General features: G+C 37.2%; 1 long non-coding RNA gene across 3 annotated transcripts in view; it reads right to left on the bottom strand.

The window, feature by feature from the left end:
• LOC105238662 overlaps positions 1 to 17,403 on the bottom strand; it is a 38,869-nt gene that overhangs the window by 11,211 nt on the left and 10,255 nt on the right. The window lies entirely within an intron of this gene.

Genomic DNA, 17,403 nt, shown 5'->3' with positions numbered 1-17,403 from the left:
CTCATTGGTCCTAACCCGTTGGTACTCAGTCTTCTCTATGAGGACCCAAACTCTGGGCTCTGTACCCCAGTTTCGCACCTGCTCTTGTCCCACCTCTAGTCTTTCTGATTCCCTAATGGGCAGCTTGAGTCTCAATTTCCCTGCTTAGATTGTGGCTTTGCCCATTACCTAGGGCTGATTTGGCAAATCCTTTGCTCAGGTGGATTTTTTACTTTCACCTTAGCCTGAACACCTCAGCTCTCCCACTCCTTTGGCTGACATTGCAAAGCAGTCTAACCTCTCTTCCACCCCATCCCCACCTTCCTCCTGCAACAAGGAGATTCAAGGAAATGTATATTGGAATTTAAGGAGATTTTGGGGGCACCTGAGTGGGACAGTTGGTTAAGCATCTGACTTTTGGTTTCTGCTCAGGTCGTGATGTCAGAGTTGTGGGATTGAACCCCGGTTGAGCCCCACAATGGGCTCTGTGCTGGGTGTGGAATCTGCTTCAGATTCTCTCTCCTTCTCCCTCTTCCCCTCCCACTCATGTGCTCTCTCTCTTTCTCAAACAAATAAATAAATATTTTAAAAATAAATAAAAAATAAAATTTAAGGAGATTTTGAACTGATAATTGGACTGCCCCAAGTACAGTTCTTCTTGAAACAATTTTCTCTGTAACAATGTCTCCATTTAGTGAATAGCCAGAAAGAAGGAAAGAATGCATACACTGTCCCATACTTCATCAGCCATTTGGTTTTGATTGCCCTGAATGTTTATTAGGCATAGTCTGATAATTATAACTGTCAAGATGAGCCTGATAAACTGAGAAGACTTTCTTGTTTCTGCTCTTAAGAAGTTCCTATCTTACTGGAAGTCAAAATGGTAGTTAAAATAAAAAATCCACTTCCAGTTCTAGGAGAGTATTAGTCTGTGCAGAACCAGAGTCTACTTTCTGGGGTTCCAATGAACTGCTGAACCAGATGTCCCCACGCTTTAGGCCTGGTTTCTGTTCCATAGTCAAAGCTGAAGTGGCAGGCTCACATCAACTACACTGATGATAAAGGATAAATGACATTTTCACAATGAGTATAACCCACATCTGAGTCCATGAATTTAGCATGTAAGGGTTAGGCCTATATAAGCTTACATCATGGTTATATGACCATGTGTTTTCATTTTATGAAGTTCATTGAGTGTACCAACATCAGGGCTACTTATAAAATCCAAATCTTTCTTTTTTAAATGCAATTGTCAACATGGCACAAATTGGCACTTTTCACACAAAAGTGCTGTTTATTTAAATTGCTTCCTCCTGGTGTAGAGAAATGAGTACTGGATTTGAAGTACTGTATTTGATTATGGCTTCCAGTTTTTTTCTCCTGCACTGATTTTGCTCCTGATCTAGAGCCTTCTATGTTAATCTATTTACATTTGAGTATTCCTTTAGGCACCTGACACCTAGCCTGTCTAAAAGAGAAGCCAGTATTTCTCATTATTGTACACATATACGTATTCATACAGACATCAGCTGTTAAGACTCTTTTCTTTATTGTGCTTACTGAACCAAGGTCTTCACACTCGCTGGGTTTACTGCCTCGAATGTTCTCCCCCCAGATAACTACATGGCTTGTTCTCTCATCCTTCCTTTTTTGATCTCTTCTAAGTGAGACCCTCCCTGGCCACCTATTTAAAAATGTAATCCACTACTAGCATTCCTTATCCCCCTTCCCTCCTTTCCCCCCATCCCAATATTCCTAATACTACCTGACACAGTATACATTTTTCCTTATCATTTATTTTTGTCACATAACTCCTCTTAAGGAACGAAGTATTTTTGTCTATTTTATTCACTGCTACACTCCCAGGACTTAGGACAGGATATCTGGAATACGGTGTTCACTCACTGTTTGCTGAATGAATGAGTCAATCATTTCCTACATCTTCCAAGCTAGAATTCTCGACTCAGTCCTGACTGTTCTCCTTCAAAATTCGTATATGACTGGTCGTCAAATCCTAATAGAAAATAACTGAAANTCAAAATTCATATATGACTGGTCGTCAAATCCTAATAGAAAATAACTGAAAAATGATTCTAAGAAATCACCATTATTCTTTCTTCCTGTGATCACTACTTAATCATTGTCTCCCTTCAACAACTGTAGTAACCTACTTCTCACGTTCCTCGCTTTAGCTCTACTCTATCTTATACAGAGTTGCCAGACCTAACTTCCTAAATTTAGAGCTGATTTTGTCACTAGATGTTGTTGGTTCACCATTACCTGTGGGGTAAATCATCCTAGTTGTCTGTCAAATTCCTATTCTTCCTTAAGACCCAGTGTCATCTCAGAAAAATTCCTCGCTTCTCCAGAGAGAGTTACATCACTTGGCTCCTAGTTCTTCAGTCATGTCTCTATTGTAGCACATTAATTCTTCCCTCAAAAGGTTCTTATTATTTTATTATTTATTGTTTTATTTTATTATTTACTATTTTATTTTATTATTTATTATTTTATTTATTATATATTATTTTATTATGTGTTAGGTGCTTTAATTGCTAAAGAGGAAAAAGAGAAGCTTATGTTATAATGGAGTAGATAGATGACATCGAAACCCAAAAACACCAACCTAATATTCAACTTAAAAGATAGCATGTCTTTCTCAAAATATATTCTGTGAGATGCTAATAGAGATTTTGTAGAGATGACGTTGCTGGGATTGCTGATGTACCAGCATAAATAGTGCTGCAGAAGCACTGAAATTTCATGGGCCTTAATGCAAGTGGGGAAGCAATACCTGCCTTCTCCTTTATATTATAGACTCTTAAATGGTGCCAGATGCATCATCCAGCTTCAGGTTATGGTATAGTAGTTTAGTTGAACGAATCCTTCCGTAGATAACAACTTCAAATTGAGACAAAATATTAAAAAAAAATTTCATTTGAAGACACTGGAAAATAACCAAAAATAAGGTAAAAGCTAGAGGGGTAGTCAATCCATGAGAAACCAGGTAAGGTTTCACTTAACTGCCCCAGATGAGATTTATAAGTTCATGGCTTTTTGCCTAAGGGCACTCACCACTATACATTATTGGTGGCAGCAAAAAAGTTTCAGTAAGCCTCAGTCTTACCTGTTTGAGGTTGTAGAATATAGTTTGGTATGAATAGAGTAGCTGGAAAGTTGAAAGGGGAAATCCTGAAGAGGATAGAGCCCCAGAGAAAGTAATCCACAAAATTGTGGTTATATGCCTGACCCCTGAGCTATATATTTGTAAAGAGACTCCAAAAGGCATGATGGAAAGCAACAGCTGGAACTGGAAGAACTGAGCCATAGTTCAGCTATTACCTACGGAAGCACAGATAGAGTCCAGAGTTTGACTCCAGCCAAATTAGTTGCCAGCTAGGACAAAGTAAACAGACTTCAGAGAAATATAAGAGTATCAAGTATTTTTATAACATATTATATAAATGTAAAGCACACAATAAAAAACTGATAAACGTCTAAGAAATAAGAAGAAGTTATTTATATTCAGGGAAAAGAGAAGAGAGTAGAAACTGACCCAAAGATGACCCATATTTGGAATTAGCAGACAAGCAATTAGTATAAATATGTCCAGGACTTAAATAACATTATAGCTATAATAAATGCACTGATAGGAAATCCCAGCAGAAAAAAAGGAACTATAAAGAAAAACTCAAGTTGGAACTGAAAAAGTACAATAACTGAGATAAAAATATATACTGATTTGACTCAACAGCAGCTTGATGATGGCAGATGAGAGAGTCAGTAAACTTAAAGTTAGATCAACAGAAATTATTTATTCTGAAGAACATAGAGAAAAAAATTAAAGAAAAAATAATAGAATATTAATGAATTGGTGGATAAAATGTTAATATACGTGTTATTGGAGTCCCAGAAGGAGAAGAGAGATAGAACAGAAAAAACTGTTTAAAGAAATAATGACTAAAAATTCCCTGAATTTGATGAAAAACATCAATGTATAAATTCATGAATCTCAGCAGACTCATGAAGATTAAATACCAAGAAAATCATACTGAGTACATAGTCAAATTGCTGAAATCTAAAGATAAGAAAAAAATTTTGAGGGGCGCCTGGGTGGCACAGCGGTTAAGCGTCTGCCTTCGGCTCAGGGCGTGATNAAACATCTAGAGAAAAATAAATACATTACATACATGAAGCCAATGTTATAGATGATATGTCTTCTATCCAGAAAACAACAACGACAACAAAACAGAGGCCAGAAGGCAATTGAATTACATCTTTAAAGAAAATAAAGTGAAAATCTGTGAACCTAGAATCTTATTTCCAGTGAAAATATCCCTCAAAAAATGAGAGTAAAATTAAGAAATTTTGAGATAACTTTAAGATCATATTTAAGATAATGGAGAGAATCTGACATCAGCAGATCTGCACTATGAAAAATGTTAAAATTCTTCAGGCAGAAGGGTGAAGACACCGGGTAGAAGTTCTAATCTTCAGGAAGTAAAGAAGAACTCCAAAAATGGTATATGTGGGAAATTATGAAAGATTTTATGTATTTTTTATTCTCTCAATTTAAACATCATATGACTATTTAAAGGAAACCTAACTTATGTTATGAGGTTTATCCGTATGTTGATATATAGGACACTAGCACAAAGGGCAGAAGGTAAGTGAAACTAGGCTAAGTTTCCTATAATTTATGAGAAGTAGAATATTAACTCTAAATAGACTGTGATAAGTTAATGATGCATAATATAATCCCTAGAGCAACCATTTAAAAATGCATAGAGATATAGCTAAAAGACAGAAGAGGAATTAAAATTGAATATGAAAAAAAAGATTATATTGACTCAAGAGAAGGTAGAAAAGGAGGAACGGAGGAACAAATATCAGGTAGACAAAGTAAGGGGTGCCAAATGGTAATGGCTTTGGTGCTTAACAGATTTTGCAGAGTTTTTTCTTAAAGGATATTTTCCCTAGAACTTGCAGAATAGTCCAAATTAAAAGGGACTAAAGATAAATCTGAGATAGAAAATAAGCTATATTCCTCCCTCTAATGAATAAGTCTTTGTTAGTGAATCAAATCTGAGAGTCTGACTGCTATACACTTCCTTTATGGCTCTCTAACTTTCAAGCAATGCCTGTGTCTCTCCCACAAATAGACTTTTGGTGAATTATTGTCCATAAGACAATCATAGGTTTGTCTTAAAACCAAATATAGGTACAGTTTAAGCTCAAATTGAGACCACCGGCTTTACTAGCAAACTAGAAGTCATTCTTGATGAATTCCTTACTGCATACATTTAATAAACAGTAAATCACCAGTTCTTAAACATATTTTCCTCCAAAGAAGATTGTTCTTAAAGACAAGTCCTCCATCCTTAAAAGTACCCCATTAGTTCAGTCTTTTCCATCTTCTACCTGAGCTACTTCAATATCTTCTCATCCATTCTCGCTCCCCAGAAGCACCAAGTTTAGTAAATTAGATCAGAATGTATGTTGGTGTAATTTATCTGAAAAACTGTTTAACAGTGACTTAAACATTTAAACCTGTATCTATTGTAAGACCCAGACATTTCACTCTAAAAATCAACACAAGAGAAATGAAAATATACACAAGAGAAGTGAAAACATGTTTTCACAAACACTGGTAAACAAATGTTTAGACCTAGCTGCTTTATTTACAATAGCCAACAACTTGAAAAACCCCAAATGTCCATCAACATATGAGTGGACAAACAAGATGTGTTATGGTCATGCAATGGACTACTATGTGGCAGTTAAAAAGGGCATGAACCTTTTGATGCACATGACAGTGTGGATGAGTCTTGATTAACATGCTCAGTGAAAGAACCCGGACATAGAAAAGCACATATCGTATGATTAAATTTTTATAAAATGCCAAAGCAGAACAGTGATTGGCTGCAGCCAGGGATGGCAGAAGAGCTAGGCTTTAGATGGACAGGAGCCATCTTTCTGAAGTGAAGAAAATCTTTTGTGTTTTGATTGTGGTAGTGGTTTTATAGGTACATACAACTTTCAAAACACATTGATTTGAACAGTGTGTTCAATTTAAGCAGGTGCCATCTTTTGTACTTGAGTTATTCCTCAGTAACAGTCATGACAAAAATTTAGCACCCATGGGGTGGGAAGGGCAATTTGTGAAATAGATAAATTATTATAATTAACATTTCTGTGTTATGCATAAGGAAACTAAAAGGAAACTAATTTCAGAAGGTCTTGTGCTTGCTAATAAGTAGCAGAGTAGCAATTTTAAATCTCATACTTCACCTCAACATCTTGTGAGGTTCCCACCACCTTCGATCCTCCCAATGTAGATGATGGAAGCTGGAGGAATAGGGTGGCTCAGTGTTCCAGTGTGTAGGCTCTGGAATCACGTAGTCCTGCGTTTGAATCCTGACCTCACCATTTTATGAGCTCTGTAATATTGAGCAAATTCTCAGACAGCCCCAGTTTCATTATCTGTAAAATGCCGGTAATAATAATTGAACCTACCTCATGGGACGTTTATGAACGTTAAATAGATAGTGTAGTGTATACAAAAGACTTAGATTGATGCCTGGCACGTAGTCCAACAAACATTAGCTCGTGTGCTTCACTTTCGTCATTGGTAAAATGGATGTAATAATACTGTCTACCTATAGTGTATTGAATGGTGGCCCAGAAGGTATGTCCATGTCTTAATTCCTGGAACCTGTGATGTCACTTTAATTTGGGAAAGGGTCTTTGTAAATGTAATTATGCTAAAGATCTTGAGATAAAGAGACTTTCCTGGAATATTCAGGCAGGCCCTAAATCAGTGACAAGTATCCCTATAAGAGACACACAGAGGGACACACAGACCGTCGAGGAGGAGGTAGTGTAACCATGCAGACAGAGATTGGCGTGATGCAGCTGTGAGTTAAGGAATGCCAACAAGCCACCACAAAAGGAAAGAGCCAAAGAATGGATTCTTCGCACGAGGCCCCGGAGGTAGTGCATGTTTGCTGAATTTTGGGCTTCTAGCCTCCAGATTTGTGAGAGAATAAATTTCTGTTGTTTTAAAAATTTTTTGGTAATTTGTTACAGCACTGCAAGGAAACTAATACACTACCTTATAGGATCATTGTGAGGATAGAAGAAGTTAATGCGTCTATCTAAGCACTTAGTGCCTACGCATAATATATTATATGAAGATCAGTTATGCCGTGTTTGCTGTTATTACCAGCCAAATTCTAACTCAGTTTTAAATCTGTAGTCACCTGGCGTCTGACTTGGAAGACATTGTGAAATGAAATAAAGAAAGTCCCCATGGTTAATTTCTTCAATCTAAACTTTAAGCTGATTTGTTTTGTTTCCATTTGTCTACAAAAATTCCTTTAGGAAATCTATTGCTTTGATGCTAATTTTAACTGTATTCATTGTTAAGTGCTCTAGGATTGCAGAACAAAGGGCATAGTAGCAGTGTGAGAATGCATTGTTCTCTGTTTTATTCCAAAGGGATGTGTTAATGACAGAGTTTTAAGCTAAACTCATAATTTCTAGCATTTTGTTGTTTTAAATTTTCAGTCGCCCTAGTCTTAAAAGAATTTATTTTTCTCCAAATTTGAATATAGTTCAACACAGTAATACTTTAGAAATATTCCATTTTTACCTTTACTCCCATAGTACCTGCGAGTGCTAAATTAAAAGCAGGAATGTTGTCCAATTAACATCCTATCTGCGCAATGACAGCCAGATAACATTAGGTTTGCATTTTCCAGGATGTATACAGACCATGACACTGCTCTACATTTTTCTGTAAATAATTTAGGTTATCCTTGTAAGAATCACCATTTTACCCTGTCAGTTCAGGACTGTGGCTTGCTACTATGGCTAACCATCCAATTAATTCATTAAAAAGAACAAACTGTTTCACAGACGAATCTGACGGTTCAGCCATGATGGTTGGACTGCAGGTATAGACACACCTAGAGAAAAGCATGAGATGAACACCTGTTCATTCCCCAGTCATGAGGCACCAATATCGTTTCCACCCAAAAGGCTCAGATCTGGGGAAGAAAGAAAGAAAGGAAGAGACAGAGCAAATAACTGGTCCTCCAGTTTCCCAAGAGTCTAGGATTACAATAAGAGAGAAAATCAATGAGGGGATTTCTTTATTTCCTTATTAGAAAGGGACCACACAGAGTGAGCGTCAGTAACAAAATACAACTGTGAAAACAAGATTTTGGCAGACAAGGGAGGTGTGAGGAGGAAGGTGAGAAGGGCATATTTGGAAGTATTCCACCTCATTTTTCCTGGGAATAGTGAGCCAATAACATAAATCAAGAAAATGCTTAAAAACATTATCTTTGAAGGCCATTTATTACACATATACGAGGTCAGCCTGGTGCTCTATGAAAGAAAAGGTATATTTGTAATAATTGTTTGAAAGATCAAGAAATGAAATAACATTTTTTCCCTAAAAAAGAAAAAAAAAGTTACTAGTTAGTAATATATTTCAAAACTCATATGAGTAAATAAAATTCCAGAAGGTGTTTGTTTTTCCTTGCGTGATTTAAAACCAAGAATAGGAGAATATCATTCCAGAATACATTACTGAACTGTAGTTAGAAAACAAAACTTGATTTCTTTGAAAAAATTAGGATTCTTCTAACAGTATAGATTTTTCCACATATTATAATAATGCATGGTACTTTAGGTGCATGCCACAGTAGTTTGGAAATAATTTATTTCTTATCAGTATATTCCAGTGATTTGTTTCATAATCATATTTGATACAGAAATCAGTGAAAATAGTGGTGGTGAATACCTATGTAACATGGACAAGATACTGCTTGTAAGGTGTGTAGGGGAAGAAAATTTTTTACTCTACCCTTCTAGGTTCTTTTGGTTGCTCTATTAATTAAGCTGACAGAAAACAGATTAACAGGAGAAAAATGTCATATGTACGGGAGCCCCACAAAGACTTGAGAGGCTCACAGACAGTTAGGCAATCGAGGCTTATGTACCATCCTGGGCTAATGAGGAGTTGGTAGGGGTCTGAGGCTTCAGAGAAGGAAGACAATTCACAGGAAGATGGGAAGAGCAAATGTTTGGTTAAAGAACATCTGTCATGCTATGCAGACACACTGGGACACAGAAGATTTTGAGCTACAGGCCAAGCTCACCCCAGCTTACCACACCTAGCGTATACTCTTTGTTGTCTCTGGTGCTAGCCCTCTTCCTGGACCAGGGCTTTTATCTAAATTCTTTTAGGCAGTGTTTAGCTCATATAAGGGGGTGGTGAAAAACCTCTTCCTGAGTCTTTTGGGCCTTGATTGTCTTCAGCTCAAAATAATTTGCATGCTGAAGTGGCACATTCTAGGATGGCATATTCTGCTCCCCTTCAAGTGGTAAATGAAAAATTCTAAAATATCAGACTTCAGATGAAAGTCATGTCTATCAGAAAAGGTAAACATTAGCTTTGGAAGAACAAATGGAATATTTCTTAACAGGTTTGGCAAGATGAGTGGAAAGTATTTCTCATACACATCTTTTTTCCCAAACAAGGGATAATTTGTGAAAGGATAACTTAGTGTAGGAAAACAAATTGGGATAGATTGCAAGCAACAGTTTAATGAGTAAACCATCCACAGATTCCCAGAAACTGTTAGGCTCTGAGAGGGCTTGCCACTAAATATATGGTAGTGATTACCTTGAAAATCTCATTCAGCTCAAAAACATACAGTTCATTATCCCTAATATGATTTTTCTGAGTATTTTTGCATGTGTACAAAATTTGCCCAAAGCCTGGAGACTGTAATTTTCCTTATTTAAATACATGGATTATCACTGTATTTGGTTTTTACAAACACTGACAGGCAGACATAATTCAGAAAGACAGATTTTTATGGGAGAAATTTTTAATTATTGAGCAGAATGAATTGATAATAAAAACTTAAACATTTATCATATGCCTGGCATTAGGCTATAGAGAAAATATTGAGAAATATGACATGGCACATTTTCAAGAGGTTTACCCATTTTGTTGAAGAATTAAAAATAACACACAAGGAACAAGTAATAAATAAATTTCTGTCTCTTATAAGTGTCATAGTGATGTGGGAAACAAAGGCAAAAGAAAAATTAAATTTCCTTACTACTTACAGCCCGTTGACAAGTCCTTGAAATAGGCAGAGTGACCTTCCTCTAGGAACTCAGCTGCCTCAATGTTAATACTTTGCTAAGGGTAAAAAGCAATCTTAGCCTGACCCCCAGGATCCTGTGAGTCTACTTTAACATATAAGAATTCCTTTGGAAACTTCCTTTACCTCTACCCCCCAAGATATATGTTGGCAATCATCCCCCAAGCATATGACCCACTGATGTACACCTTAAGGGTCTCATGACTAAAGTTTTATTAGGCAGTAATAAATGACCTTTTCCTAACAATAGCTAGCCCTTCAATGTCCTGTAAACCTTGCTTCCAAAATTCCTTAGAGACTTACGCTATCCCTAGCCCCTTCCCAACTTGAAAGTATATAATCAGCCACTCCTCACAACCCCCGTGCAGTTCTTTCTGCCCATGGATCCTGTCCCCGTGCTTTAATAAGACCACCTTTTTGCAGCAAAGACATCTCAAGAATTCTTTTTTAGCCATCAGCTCCGAACCCCAGCATCTTTCCTACATCCATAGGAGTTCAAAGAAGAAAAACAATGAAAGATGACATTTAGGGAAGGTTAAGATTATGCTGACAGGAGAGGGGTATTGAAGTTAACTATAGTTATTTGTGATTTCCAAAGGAAGGAGAATATAACTTCTTTGAAGTGGAGAGAAAGCACGTTATTTGAAAAATACATATTCAATATGACAACAATTTTATATTTTTAAAAAGATCATTGATATTTACTTTCACAATATTAATCCAGAGAAGTACAACTTTATAAATGCCTAGCTAGTAAGATAAAAACCATAATTTTTAATGGGGTAAAGGAATGAGGGGCATATCAGAATCCCTGAAAGCAACACAGTTGAGAAATAATGCAGAAGGGAGTGAAATGGATGAGGATGCCCTCCAGGTGGCAAAGAGGTAGGATGGAGAAGAAGTGGGGAAACACCTTGAAATGTATGGAATAATATGAAGATGTGGGAATGAAGACAGGTGCTGGTGGATAGGGAAACCATTGAAAGATAAAGTGCCAATCCATAATGGCTGCCGTTGATTTGATGGGCAACAATGAGCCATCTTTGACTCAAGCATGAGAGCGTTAAGATAGGTGGAATTTAGGAAAGTTAGTCTATTTGATATTAATATATAGGATGGAAAAAGAAGATTGAGAGGGAAGAAAATGGAAGAAGATAGGTGAGTTAGAAATATATTGGAAAATTTAGCCGTGATGAGCCAGGGTTGGGGATAAAGTGAGGGTTGTAGACTTTTCTTCTGTCCCAAAGGAGGGGGAAAATGTATGACTGCAAGTCTGAAAAACTAGAAAGATTTATTTTAACCATGCCCAAACCCTCAACCTTCCTTCCCCAGAGCACAAGTAGGCATGCTCTTCTCATGCAATTAGAAGGGCAGTTAGTTGGCAAACATGGTTAACAGTTTACAGTGGAACTCCATTTCGAGGGTTCAGTGTATTTTGTACCATGGTGGAATTTCTCCCTCTGGGTTGGCATTCCCCTTGTTTTACATTGATAAAAAAAAAAAAAAGTGTTTGGTTACAGAAACAAAATTCAGTATCTCCTTCCAGTGATATATGTGATGGTCAATCAGAAATTGTGAAATAAAGTGTTTGTGCCCACAGGTATATGGAATACAAGTAAGTGAATGTCTTTTCACTTTCCATTTGTGTGCTTCTTCCAGCATATGGCCTTCCTTGGCTGGTAGTTAAGTGAGAGTTATACTTCAAAATCTCAAGTCAAATGGTATTGAATTGTCCCTTCCCACTTGTAGGTTCCCACTTTAGCTCTCAGAGTCGTCCAAAAATCTGTGTTGCCTGGCATGGGGAGAAGTTAGCAATTGTAGATCCAAAGCGTCTACTGGAAGAGGGCATAAAGTGAAGCAGGAATATTTTATACCTGTCCAGCTCACAGACTGAGTAGCTGTACTCTATGGAGTTAGCAGGAGAGAACTCGAGAGAAGTACTTAAAAATGTATGGTTTTGATCTTGTCTGTTTCTCACAGTATCCCTAATCAAAGTCAGATCTGTCGTCCCAAGTTTTTTTTACAATGGTGTGGTGAGCTATGATTTTAAGTGCCAGTAATACGATTGTCTCCACAGTACCATGACATTTATTTTCTTAAAAAAATTAAAAAACACATGTGGGCCACCCCAAGGACTCTGTACTGTCACTGTCACTTTCAGTGGTGTCAAAATACCACTGCCAGTTTTGACAAAGAAGAGAAGTCTACAAATATAATCACCACTGCTGCCCGAGTCACCAGAGAATATGGCCGTGTCTGGAAGGGCTCGAAGTAAATTATTTAGTACTTAGTGTGCCTTTTTGTTCAACACGCCACCACCCAGATAAATTGGTTTAACTCTATAGAAAAAAGCAGCTAATGAGAAAACACACATAGGCACACACAGACACACACACACACACAGTTCCAGCTGCCAATGATTTCAGTGGATTTACATACAGTTTCCGATGGAGTGTAATATTTTAAAGAAAGCAATAAAGAACAGGAGAAAAACTACGGATTAGGAAAACAGAGGAAAAGCAAAGAATAGGATGGGAGGTGGGGTGACACCATTTGCTGACATCTTTGACAATTTTGTTTCCACACCCCTCAAATTAAGACAAACCAGAGAAAGGAAAAGTCAACCCCTCTGGTACAGTACTTTGTTTGAAATAACCCTGGCAATAAATTGCTAGGGTTAACAACCTGTAACAACTAACAGTTCACATGAAACTCAGAGGATTGGGAGAAGAGCAGAGATTGCTTACATTAAACATTTTTCCCAAGGACTTGAATAAAATAACATAAAGAATAATGGTCAAGACTCATTGAGAGCAGGAGAGGGGAACGGTGATGCTTTGGGCAAAGAAGCCAGTACCAGTGTTTACAAGGCTGCTAGAAAAAGGTAAATAAAGTCCGGTCATGTGGTCAGGGAATGACATAAACTTTCTCCAGGTCAGGTCTTGATCAGAGTGCTAAGGGCAAGCTTATAGGGTAATTCGTACACCCACGGTCAAAGGGGAGGAGGCAGAGAAAATGTCTGAGAACTAAGCAACATTCCCTTCCTATACAGCTCCAGCCTCTTCTGGGGCAAAGAGAGGATAATGTCTTGGCAGTGGATGTGAGATTTAAGTTTTAGACTTAAAGGACCAGTTCTTGAACACCAGAGTTGGATGTGCTAATAGCTGAAGATCGCAGAAAAGTTACGGAATCTGCTACGATGCTGTTAAAGAGAGAGGGAACTCAATATAGAATAGCTGACATTTATTTTAAAAGGCAATTTTTTTTCATGTTTATTGAGACTCCTCTCTAAAGTAGTGCTGTGGACTGAATGTATCCCACTAAAACTCATATGTTGAAATCCTCTCCCCTCAAAGTGATGGGATTAGGAGATGAGGGCTTCAGGAGGTGAATAGGTCATGAGGAAAGAGTCCTCATAATGAAATTAGTACTTTTATAAATAAAAGATATTCCAGAGAGTTCCCTACCCCCCTCTCATGTGAAGACAGCAAGAACCTATGAACCAGGAAGCAGGCTTCCCCAGACGTTCAATCTGCCCACACCTGGATCTTAGACTTCCCAGCCCCTAGAGTGGTGAGCTATAAATTCATGTTGTTTATGAGTCATCCAGTCTCCCATGTTTTTGTTACAGGAGCCTGTGTAGACTAAGACAAGCAGTGTATCTTTGCTAGGGAAGAGGTGTTTTCTAATATTTTTCTTCTCAATTAGCAGTGTAATACCCTGCCTTTGGTATACGTAATACCCTGCCACTGGACCCCATTCCTGAAACCTGCTCTCCATGTCTACATCCATTACAGCGCCACCCTTACCAAGAATTTTTTTGGCAGCTTTATTGAGGTATAATTCACACACCATACAATTTACCCAAAGCCTATTATTCAGTGATTCTCAGTATAACATGGAGTTATGCAACCATCAGCAAAATCGAGTTTATGATATTTTTATCATCCCAAAGAGAAATGCCACACTCTTTATTCATGATTGCCCATCCACATCACCACCCCCAGCCCTAAGCAACCACTAGTCTACTTTCTGTCTCCATAGGTTTCCTTATTATAAACATTTTGTATAAATGAAATCGTACAGAATGTGATCCTTTCTGACTTTTTCATTTACTCTAATGTTTAAAGGTTCATCCACGTTGTAGCAAGAATCGGTACTTCATTCCTTTTTATTGCCAAATGATATTGCACTCTAGGGATATGCCACAGTTTGTTTACCCATTAATCAGAACATCAACTTGGGTTGTTACCACTTTGTGCTTTTATGAATAATGCTGCTGTGAACATTTATGTGCGAGTTGTTGTGCAGACATAGGTTATCATTTCTCTCAGGTACATACCTAGGAGTGGAATTGTTGGGTCATGTGCTAACTTTTGATCACCTTTTGAGGAACTGCCAGACTCTTTTCCAAAGTGCCTGCACCATTAACTTTCCTACTCAGTGCGTGTAAGAGTTCCAGTTTCTCCACATTCTTACCAACACTTATTACTTGTCTTTTTTATCATAGTCCTAGTTCTTGTGAGCGGTATCTGATGATTTTGATTTCTATTTCCCTGGTGGCTAATTATATGAGTATTTTTGTCATGTGCCTATTGTACACGTGTATCTCCTTGTTGTAGAAATGTCTATTCAGAGCTTTTGCCCATATTTTAATTGAGCTATTTGTCTTATTATTATTGGATTATAATCATTTTCTATATAGTCTAGATACAAGTTCCTTATCAGATATATGATTTGAAAAGTTTTTCTTTTCCCCATTCTATGGGTTGTCTTTTCATTTTTTGATGGCACCTTTTACACCATTAAAAGTTTTTGTTTTTGATCAATTTATTTTTGTTGCTTGTGCTATTTTACTATCATATTTAAGAAAAAAAATTGCTTAATCCAGGGTCATAAGGATGTGTGTTTTTGTTTTCTTCTAAGAGTTTAATAGTTTCAGTTCTTATATTTAGGTCTTTGATCCATTTGAGTTAATGCTTATATATTGTGTGATGTATGGGTCCAACTGTATTCTTTTGGATGTAGGCGTTCAGTTGTCCCAGAACCATTTGTTGAAAATACTACTCTTTCCCCCAGTAAATTATCTTGGCACCAACTAATTTATTATTTATTTACTTATTTATTAAGGTTTTAGTTATATATTTGAGAGAAAGAGGGAGAGCATGAGCAGGGGAGAGGGGTAGAGGGAGAGGGACAAACAGACTCCCTGCTGAGCTGGAGGCTGACCCAGGACTCAATCCCAGGACGCTGAGATCATGTACTGAGCTGAAGTCAGACACTAAACTGAATGAGCCACCCCCGTGCCCCTAATTTATTTTTAATTGAAGTATAGTTGACATGTAATATTATATTAGTTTCAGGTGTAGAACATAGTGACTTGCCAATTATACACATTACAAAATGCTCACCATGATAAGTAGGTTACCATCTGCACCATACAAAGTTATTACAATATTATTGACTATATTCCCTATGCCATATTTTTCATCCTTGTAACATTTATTTTATGACTGGAAGTTTGTGCCTCACAATTCCCTTCATCTATTTTGCCCATCCCCATCACCCATTCCTTTTTGGCAACCACTAGTTCATTCTCTATGAGTCTGTTTCTCTCATTGTTGTTATTTGTTTGTTGGTTTGGTTTCTTAGATTCCATATATAAGTGAAGTCATATAGTATTTATCTTTCTCTGAGTGACTTATTTCACTTCATATAATACCCTCCAGGTCCATTCTTGTTGTCACAAATGGCAAGATATCATTCTTTTTTATGGCTGAGTAATAGTCCATTGTATATATAAACCATGCCTTCTTTATCCATTCATCTGATGATGGACACTCAGGTTCCTTCCATATCTTGGCTATATAAACAATGTTGCAATAAACAGGGCTGCTTATATCTTTTTGAATTATTGTTTCCATTTTGGGGGGGTAAATACCCAGAAGTGGAATTACTGGGTCATGTGCTACTTCTACTTTTAGTTTTTGGGAGAACTTCCACACTGTTTTACAGAGTGGCTGCACCAATTTACGATCCTACCAACAGTGTGTGAAGGTTCCTTTTTCTCCACATCCTCACCAACACTTGTTATTTCTTGTCTTTTTTATACTAACCATTCTGACTGGTATGAAGTGATATCTCACTGTGGTTTTAGTTTGCATTTCCCTGATGATGAGTGAAGTTGAACATCTTTTCATGTGTCTGTTGGCCATCTGTATATCTTCCTTAGAAAAATGTCTACTAAGGGAAGCCTGGGTGGCTCAGTCAGTTATGCATCTGACTTTGGCTCAGGTCATGGTCCCAGGGTTCTGGGATCCAGCCGCATTGGGCTCCTTGCTCAGCAGGGAGCCCGTTTCTCCCTCTGCCTGTTTCTCGCTCTGCTTGTGCTCTCTCTGACAAATATATAAATAAAATATTTTTTAAAAATTGTCTATTCAGATCCTGTGCCCATTTTTCAATCAGAGTATCTGAGTTTTTTTGGAAGTTAAGTTGTATGAGCTCTTTGTATATTTTGGATAGCAGCCCTTATCAGATACATCATTTGCAAATATTTTCTCCCATTCAGTAGGTTGCCTTTTTGTTTTGTTAATAGTTTCCTTCACTGTGAAGAAACTTTTTAGTTTGATGTGTCCCAATTGCTTATTTTTGCTTTTGTTTCCCTTGCTTGAAGAGACGGAGCCAAAAAAAATATTGCTACAGTAGATATTCAAAGAGATTACTGCCAGTATTTTCTTTTAGGAGTTTATGGTTTCAAGGCTCACATTAAGTTATGTAATCCGATTGAGTTTATTTTTGTGTACAGTGTAAGAAAGTGGTCCAGTTTCATTCTTTTACATGTAGCGGTCCACTTTTCCCAACACCATTTTCTCCATTGAATATTCTTTCCTCCTTTGTTATAGATTAACTGATCATATAAGTGTGGGGTTATTTCTGGGCTGTCAATTCTGCTGTATTGATCTACATGTCTGTTTTTGTGCCAACACCACACTGCTTTGATTACTTAGCTTTATAGTATAGTTTGAAACCCAGGATTGTGATACTTCCAGTTTTATTCTTGTTTCTTAAGATGGCTTTGACTATGCAGGGTCTTCTGTGGTTCTATACAAATTTCAGGATATTTTGTTCTAGTTTAAAGTCATTTCTAACACTTTTGCTGCCATGTTTTCTGGTCTAGCTAATTTTTGGTTGATCCATGTTGGAATCAGAATTACCTTCCTGGGAATTTGAATCTTAA

Source organism: Ailuropoda melanoleuca, chromosome 1 (genome assembly GCF_002007445.2).
Source record: "Ailuropoda melanoleuca isolate Jingjing chromosome 1, ASM200744v2, whole genome shotgun sequence".
Taxonomy (NCBI): Eukaryota; Metazoa; Chordata; class Mammalia; order Carnivora; family Ursidae; genus Ailuropoda; species Ailuropoda melanoleuca.
This window is presented reverse-complemented; position numbering and strand designations above follow the sequence as displayed.